Source organism: Dryobates pubescens, chromosome 31, assembly GCF_014839835.1.
Source record: "Dryobates pubescens isolate bDryPub1 chromosome 31, bDryPub1.pri, whole genome shotgun sequence".
In the NCBI taxonomy this organism is placed as follows: Eukaryota; Metazoa; Chordata; class Aves; order Piciformes; family Picidae; genus Dryobates; species Dryobates pubescens.
In genome coordinates, this window is record NC_071642.1 from 10,944,906 (window position 1) to 10,954,108 (window position 9,203).

Consider the following 9,203-nt stretch of genomic DNA (forward strand, 5'->3'; position numbering starts at 1 on the left):
CCACCACCTCTTGTCCTGTTGTTGGTTTCCCGGGAGAAGAGGCCAACACCAACCCCACTCCAACCTCCTTCCAGGCAGCTGCAGGGAGCAAAGAGCTCTCCTCTCAGCCTCCTCTTCTTCAGGCTGGAAGTGCTGCTCTGCCCATGGGAGTGGGGAGTGGGATCTCCCAGTCCAAGCGAGCCCAGCCCGCACCCAGCAGCAGCTGCCGGTGCCACCAACCCTCGGGACAGGCCAGGGGGGCAATAACCATCTGCTGGGCAAAGCTGCTGCTGCTTGGTGGTGGTTTTCTTTTGGGATGGGGGGAGGAAACCAAAGCAGCTGAGCCCACATCTTTCTGGCAGCACAAGAGCTGTGCCTCCAACAAGACATTTCAGACCTGCACTGCGAGCCAGCCGAGAGCTGTAATTTGAATATAGAGCATGGCACATTCCTCACAAATGGATCATAAAGTTCTGCTCAGACACAGGCAGGGCCAGAGGAAAATAAATATTTTTGCTTCCAGAGCAGTGAGAAGCTCTGCCCAGGGACTCCAGTTGTAATATTTTTAGCAGGTGATTCATCGAAGAGGGAAAAAAATACCCAGGGCAGCCGAAGGCAGCAAAGGTTCTTTGTCCTGCTGGGGCTGGCTGTGCTGGAGCTGCTTGCCCAGGGCTGCCCCCCAAGGCCAGGGGCCCTTTCCCGGGGTCTCCCCAACAGCCCCCACCCCTGCCTGCAGCAGAGCTCCTCCAGAGCAACCCAGGCTCTTGGGCTGCTTCCAGACTCATGGAATTGGCTCAGTTGGAAAAGGCCTCTGAGAGCATCCAGTCCAAGCAGCAACCCAACCCCACCATGGCCACCAAACCCTGGCCCCAGGTGCCATGGCCACAGGGTTCTTGAACACCTGCAGGGATGGGGACTCCACCACCTCCCTGGGCAGCCTCTGCCAGTCCCTGACCGCTGTGGCAGCAAACAAAATTTCCCTCATCTCCAACCTAACCTCCCCTGGCTCAATTCCAGGCCATTTCCTCTCCTGCTATCTCCTGATCCTAGGGAGAAGAGACCACCCCCCACCCCACTGCAACCTTGTGACCCAAGTGCAGGACCCAAGTGTGTCCCTTCTGGGGGACAAGGTTGTCACTGTGGTGAGCCCTGGGGCTGCACATCAATCCTTCCATGGCTGGTGGCATGACCAGGGCTCCCTGGGCAAGGGGAGGCAGCCCCAGAGCCATGGCAATAGGTCTCCTCTCCCTCCCAGAGCAGGAAGTGGGGCAGGCAGGGACAGAGGTCCCTTCTGAGGCATTGTTTGCTCAGAGCAACCTCAGGGGCTGTGGCTTTGGGCAGGGTTTCTTGACAGGGTTCTGCTCACCACTTTGCTGTGGTCTGGGGATGGAAAACAAACCCTTTGGCCTTCCCTGCCTCTGGCTCCAGCAGCAGATATTTTCCTTTTCCTCCCCACAGGTACCAGCTCTGCCCAGCTCCCCACAGACCTCGTGGCTGCTTCTGCACAGCCTTGGTTGTGCAGTGAAGGTGACACAGGAACAGGAGCTGGGGGCAACTACAGGCTAAAAAAAGGTTCTCCACAGCCCTGCTGCTCTACTCTCTGCTCCATGCTCTCACAGGTCAGGCCAGAAAGCCCTCAGGGGCCTGCACACCCTGCAGGGCTATCTGCTGGGTAGCAAAGGCAGCAGCTCTGAAGCACCTGGGGGAGATCATTGAACACCAGGCTGGAAGGGACCTCAAGGATCATCTGGTCCAACCCTTCTCATCAGCAGTCACCATTTCTCCCCAGAGTTCTCTGCTCCCATTATAGGGAAGCTGTTCCCTAGTCAAGGGGTTGGGAAAAGCCAAGGGAAAGATGAAACCTGAGGGCTGCTCACCTCCAGTCCCAGGATGTGGGCACCCCACGGCCTCGTGGCCCTGGCCAAGGGACACTGTTTGATCCAGGGCTGCACCCAGAGCCCACCCCACCGTGCAGGTGAGAGCTGGGTGATGTAGAGGTGGGAGGGGCTGGACCACCACCCTGCAGGGCACCCAAAGGGGGCTTTGGGAGCTGGTGGGCATCGGCCCGTGGCTGATGCCTTCAGACTCCTCCGGTGCTTGTGGCCAAATGAAAAGAGTGGGCTTCAAACTCTGTGCTTGTGATGCAGGAGACACCTGCTCCCAGCTATAAAAATGGATTAGCTGCATTGCATCTGGAGCCCAGCCAGGCAGCAGAGCCTTCTCCAGCAGCCCATTTGGCACGCAGGAGCCACCGCCTGAAAGCGCGCTGGAGGGGAGCGAGGGGACAAGAGGCAGAGTTGAAAGGAAGGTCTGGAAGCTGTGATCCTCTCTAGGTGGAGAATCAGAGAGCTCTGAGCAGCCCCAGATGCAGGGCTGTCACCAAGGGCTGGGTCCTGCCTCCCCAGCCACCCCTCGTCCTGCCTCCCCATTGTTCTTTGTGCTTGAGCCCGGTCCCAGCGTGCTCCCATCTGGCCGAGCTTCCAGCCTGGATCCAAGCTGCAGAGCAGCAGATAGAGGCTCATTGTATTCTGAGTGCTGGAAGGACTCCATGCTCCAAGGTAAAGTGAGTGGTGATGTGTTCAACAGGGAGAAATCCCTCCTCAGGGCATCCCGTGGTGAGGCTGCTGCCTCCAGCCCTGCCCTGGCAACCTGCATCCAAACTCACCCCTTGGTGCTGCAGGGAGCTCCTGAGGTCCTCGGTGGGATGGGAAGGGTCTTGTCACCCTATGGCCGCTTGGCTGACTCCATGCTGGAGTCAACAGCTGGGCACAGCTGTGGCAGCTTCCTGCTCTTGCTGCTGCTGCTCAGAGGAGCAGCCCAGTTCCCAGTGGTGCCCAGAACTGCCCCAAACCAAGGCCTCTGTGCACGACCCTCACCCACCTGGAAAATTCTATTCCCCTGCTTGACACCTGCCACAGCACAGCCCTGCCTGCACTCTCAGCCACACCTGGAGCTTTACTATGCCCTCAGCATCAATTATTTTGGGTACTCATGCAGCAATCTCTGCCCTAAATGACGCAATAAAGGAGCTGGAGAAAGCTGAGACCACATTTGGGTGGTTGCTGTGAGTATCTTCGCATTCTCAGCTTTCTGGTCAGGGTGCCACTTGGTCCTCACTGCTCTGGTTTCAGCTGACTCTCTGTGATCCTTCCAGCTCATGCAAGGCCAGATGCTTGGGACCAGCTCTTGGAAAACAACTGGCAAAGTCGGGGCTGCAACTGGAGGTTCAGGTTTCTGACTGATTTTCAATGCTTGGGGAAGCTCCCAGAGTTGCAACATCGTTCTGCAGAGCATGGTATCAGAGGTGGGGGGCTGAAATGGGCTGGGCTTGGAGCAACCTGCTGGGCAGCTGAGGAAAACATGGGGCTGGGGAAGGAAAGGGAGATGGAGAGCTGCAGGCAACCTGGATTCTCTGACTGGGCTGCAGGGGAAGGCCACAAGATGAGCCAAGGGCTGGAGAACCTCTCCTACAAGGACAGGCTGGGAGAGTTGGGGCTGTTCAGCCTGGTTAAGAGAAGGCTCCAGGGAGACCTTAGAGCTGCGTTTCAGTATCTGAAGGGGACCTGCAGGCAGGCTGGGGAGGGACTGTTCAGCAGGGGCTGTGGGGATAGGCTGAGGAGCAATGGTTTGAAACTGGAGCAGGGCAGAGTTAGGTTGGACATCAGGAGGAAGTTCTGCACAGTGAGGATGGTGAGAGGCTGGAGCAGACTTCCCAGGGAGGTGGTTGAGATCCCATCCCTGGAGCCACTCAGGGCCAAACTTGGTGGGGCTCTGAGCAGCTTGGTCTAGCTGGAGGTGTCCCTGCTGCCTGCAGGGGGTTTGGACAAGCTGCCCTCCGAGAGTCCCTTCCAACCTGACGCATTCTGTGACTCTATGAATGCAGAGCCAACAGGGACCCCACTGGGCAGCATGGGTCCCCCTGTGCTCTTTGGCAGCAGGTTTTTCCTGCAGGACTCTGGCCTGGAGCTGAAGAGAAGCAGAAAAGGGCAAATAAACAAAGAGTGGACAGGAAATGAGTGTGGCACAAGGCTGAGCTCAGTGACCGAGATGCAGCCAGGGTGATGCAAGCAGGGTCAATTAAGCTGCCACCACGCAGCCTCGCTGGGCAAATTAAGTGCCAATTTTCTGCACTGCTGAAGAGGTAAAGAATTAAAATGATAACTAACAGGAAGTTTCAGCCGAAAAGAAAGAGCAAGTTGGGAGATGGGAGTTTGAGGCTGGACTCAGGCCAGCGATGAGGCAACCAGGCGAACGTCACTGCCCTCTGCTGAGGAGCGCTGCAGCGGCTCCCGCAGCTGGGAGGGCTGCGCTGCCCCGAACCTGGGGAGGTGATGGAGTCTGTGGGGCTGGCATGAGCTGGAGGCTGACATAGGGTAGGGTTTGGTATGAGTCAGGGGCTGGCACAGGCTGCGGGCAGGAGGTGATATCTCCCAGAGCCAAGCACGGGTTCTGGTAGGGAGGAGAGACTTCATCCCCCCAGGCAAGAGAGAACCATGGAATTGTAGAGGTTGGAAGGGACCTCCGGAGATCACTCAGCCCGAGCCCCCTGCCGAAGCAGGGTCACCTAGGGCAGGTCAGACAGGAATGCATCCGGAGGAAGGAGTGGGACCTCTGCTCCTTGGCCGAGGTGCCTGCATTCTGCCGGAGAAGGAATGATGGCCAGGAAGGCTGCTCAAGTGCACAGACAGGGAGCTCCCCAGCAAAGCAGAGTCACGGGGGGCTCCTGGGCTGCCAGCCCCCACCTTGCTCACCCCAGGCATGTCCCTCTCAGGGTGGTGTAACTCCCAGTCCCTGTTTTCCTCCTCCCTCTTCGCAGGAGGAATGCAGAGAGCTGGGGTTAGTCCCTCTGCTTTGCAGGACCTGCAGCCCCCGGGGTGTTTGGGAAGAGTGGTTTGGGGAACGGTGGTTTTGGGGAGCGTGCTCTTGGGCAGGGTGGTTCTGGCCAGGACGCAGAGCAGGGACCGGAGTCCAGCAGGGTGCGGGGGTTGTTTGCTGAGGGTAGCTCCCTGTCTGAGCAGAGTTTTCCCCTGCTTTGGGAAGCAACATCCCTGCCTGAGCTTTCCCGAGGACGAAATGGCTGCGCAGAGCCCTCGCCCATTCCCGCTCCTTGCGCTCCCTCTGCAGGAGCAGAGCGTTGGACCAGGGGCCGCATCCAGCCCCAGCCCAAACCTTCGGAACCGCCCAGGAAAAGGTCTCCTCTGCTCCGAACGCGACCTCTGCGACTCAGCTAAAATTGCTGGCTCCCAGCGCTGCCCCAACCCTGGTACCCTGGGTGATGACACCTCCTGTTCAGGCTTCCTGAGGAGCTCAGTGGCTCCATCCCTGTCCTCACGTCTTGCCCGTTTTGGGGGGCAGCCGGGGGAAATCAGCTTCTCCGGTGTCAACCCACAGACTGCTCCCATCCCTCCTTCCCCAGCCTCGCAGGAGCTCTGGAGCAGCTCCCCGTCTCCTCTCGCTGCAGCCCCATGGCCACAGCTCTCACTCCTTCTGTAAGTGGAGAGGTTCCCTCCCCATCTGAGGCCAGGCTGCCAGATTCCAGCCAAAAGCACATTTTTACAGCATGAGAGCAGTGGGGCCCCGGCAGGAGAAGGCACAAGATCCAGGCACTGGCCGGTGAGGCTGTGGTGCTGATGCGCACGGATGGCTCTCCCGGCACCGGCTGCCCGGCCGCTCTGCTCTCCCTGCCCGCGGCAGCGCTCGCCAGATCTTGCAAACCCTCCTCCTCCTCCTTCCTCTCCCCCAGGCTGCAGAGTGCACTGAGGCAGCCCGGCCCTCCCCACGCTGTCCGTCCCCTTCCTTCCTCCCTGCTCCTTTTCCAGGCGGCTGCTCACGCAGGCGGCTTTCCAAGGAGCCCCAGGACAGGTAGCAGAGAGTGACGGAGCCTGGGACAGGTCTGCAGCTGCAAAGGTAGGAAGGAGAAGGGAGCTGAGGGCTGGGAAGCTCAGCAAGCGTCAGGCTGGAGGGAGGAGGAGAGCAGGGAGCGACGGCTCCTCGGCCAGCCCCGGGGTTCAGAGCTGGTCTCCAGCTCCCACCAGCCCTCCTGTGACAGAAGACAGCTTTGAACAGCACAACCTCTTCCCGGCTGTACCCTGCCAGAGATCTTGGTGCTTTCCCAAGGCAGAGCAGGGCACTGGCACCTGCCAGCCGGCCGGGGCTGGCGTGGGCACGCCGGGCTCCTGCCAGAGCCTTGGTGCCGCTCCGCGATGCGTGTCCGCCTCCGAGCTCGGTGTTGTGGCTCTGTTTGTGTTGCTAAGGAGGAGCTGCCAGAGCCCGGCGTGGTGCCGAGGCACGGTACCCATCTCCCTGCCTGCCCAGCTGGCCGGGGGCTGCCCTCCCATGGGAGCCTTTTGAGAAGCAAGGGCTTGGGCACGGTGTCCTCCCCCTGGTGCAGCAGGTGTGGGTCAGGGCGCTGGGGAGCCCCCTGAAGAGGTGAGGTACTCTGGGTGCTCCCCACTGTCACCTCACACCCCAGCAGTGCCGGGTCCGGGCAGGTTTGGTGCCAGTGGCATGTAAATGGGAGTTTCCTAGGTGGCATTTAAGCACCGTGCATGTGACAGAGCCAGCTCCCAGTCACAGTCCCTGGAAAGCAGGGTGAGCCTCTGCCCCGGGCAGCAGCCAGGGCTTGGACAGCCTCTGTCCCAGGAACGTGGAAATTTCCATGGAATTGGTGTAGGGTAACTATTGCCATCTGCCCCCTGGCAAGCAGCAGACACCCCCCCAGCTGGCTCTGGTGCTCCTTGGGGTGCTGGATGGGCAGGGGCTGCAGGATGCCCACCTCAGCCAGGCTGTGCCAGCAAAGCAGGGGCATAATCCTGGAGCCCTGCCTGCTGCCCTTGGAGCGAGTAGATGCCCGCAGCTGGGACACATCTGGCTGCCCTGCAGCCCAACCTGACTCCTGCCTGCCTCTGCCCCACATCCTCGGTGGGCATCACCAGCTCCTGCCCTCAGGAGAAGAGCTTTTCTGGGCAGAATTCCATGGCACTGGCTGTGTGGGACTGTGTAAAGGTCTTGGCATGCTTGGCACAGCTGGGAACTGAAGCCAGGCTGTGCCTCCGGGTGTTTGGCAGCCAGTTTTCTCTCTTGGGGTGCTGTGTACCCACGGTTTACTTTTGGTGCCTTCCCCCTCCTGCTTTTCCAGGCAGGATCAGCCTGCACCTTCCCCAGGCTGTGCGTTCACAGGGACGGGCCCCGTGCCAAGGAGCATTGGGGCAGCCCAAGCAGCCAAAGCTCTGGCACCTGCTGCATGTCCCCTGCCTGCCCAGTGTCCCTCAGCCCTGGCTGGCTTGGTGGCACCGGTGTGAGCATCGCTGCCTTACGTTTGAGCTCCCCCACCCCCCATCAGGTCAGATCCCTGCTCCGACTTCTTCGGACGTTCTGAATTCCTGCCGCTGGGCAGAGGTCCCTGGCTCGGCGAAGCCTCATGGGAGGACATTTCTGTGGTCAATCCCTCCAGGCTGGATGCAGCTTTCCCAGCGCTGCAGCATGTGCAGGGGCCAGCGCCCCCCAGCCTGCTTCAGGAGGTCCAAGCTGAAGTGGATCGCTAAGCGATGGCATTTCGGCATCTGCAGGAGCACCAGGAGCAGGGACTGGGCCGGGCAGGGAGCAGTTCTGAAAGCACCACTTGAAAATGCCTGCAGGAAATTCTTTGGAAGCCAAAGGCACAGAAAGGAAAGGGCTGAGCCCTGGGGAATCAGAGTGCATAGAACTGTTTCGGTTGGGAAAGATCTCAAAGATGATTTGAGTCCAAGTGTTTGCCTAAGACCACTAAACCCTGGCCCCAAGTGCCATGGCCACAGGTTTCTTGGACACCTCCAGGGATGGGGACTCCACCACCTCCCTGGGCAGCCTGTGCCTGTCCCTGACCACCCTTGTAGCAAAGAAACTCTTCCTCATGTCCAACCTAACCCTCCCCTGGCACAATTTCAGGTCATTTCCTCTTGTTCTATCACCTGATCCTAGGGAGAAGGGACGGCTTCCTGTGCCAAAGCCTGGTCCTTGGGTGGGCCACCCATGTGTGGACATTGGTGCTGTGCAGGGGACCATGGTGCTCAGGCTTGCATGGAGGTCACTCCCACCCACTTCACAGGGCAGGGCTTGTCCCCTGCTGCTAGGTGTAGGAGATGGGCAGTGGCACAAGCACCTCAGGTATGTGGTGCTTGGTCTTTTAAACACAGGCAGAACACCAGAGCAGGCAAAAGGCCACCCTGGGCCTGGAATTCCACTCTTGGGCCTGGAATGCAAGAAGACAGAAAGTAAATCTCATTGCCTCCTTCACCTCCAAGCTAGGTCAGGGCTCTGAGCTGCTGTGCTCCAGCCTGAGAGCTCCCTGTGCTCCCCTCCCAGCACAGCCACTTCCCCCAGCAGCTACCAGTGGGCAAAAGCAGAGGAGCAGGACCCCTGCTTGCCCCATGGAGCTGCCAGGCTGTGAGGAAGCATTTGGAGCAGGCTCCTTCCCAGGCCATGCTCAGAGCCATTTGCTGCTGGATGGGACCACGAATAGTGCCAGGAGGCTGTGGGCATCCCTGAGGAGGTGTCACCAGTGGGGCTGGCACCTGCCAGCACCTCCCACAGCACCTGGGAGTGCCCAGGCTGCATGGTGGGGCTCAGGGTGCTGCCTGCCTGCTGCCTGCACCACTGCCAGGGATTAGGCAGCCAGAAGCAGGGGCCCCAGGCACGTCCCACATGCTTGTCACCTGATGTGGGCACCATGACCAAGGGCAGCAGCCTTGGTGACCGACCACAGCCTCCTTCCAGCCTCCCTCCTGGCAGCCAGCAGCAGAGGTAATGCTTCCTTCTATCACAGTCTGTGGGCCCTGGGGTGGCTGGGACCCCCATGCAGGTGGAAGCTGGGGGGTGCCCTGCCAGTGTGCATGGCTGTGGGCACGCTGGGCACCTCTCCAGCTTTAGTGGAGCCCCTCAGGACATTCTGTGATGTTTGATTGGCTTTGACTGCTTTTGTGGCTTTGGGCTGGGGGTTATTTTTTGCAGCAAGGTGAAAGCTTTCCAGGCTGTCAACACTTTTCTTGCCAACAAAAATAATGCAGCCTGAGCCAGAGCACCCTGACTGACAGGGGAAAAACCCCAGCACAGCATTGGTATTGAATTCTCAGTTTCTCTGCAGCAAAAAGGCCTGGCTGGTGTCAGGGATGGAGCTGTCCTCTCAGGCACTTTAATTAAAACAAACCCAAGTGGGACGTTCTCTCAGCAGGGTCACCTCTGTGACT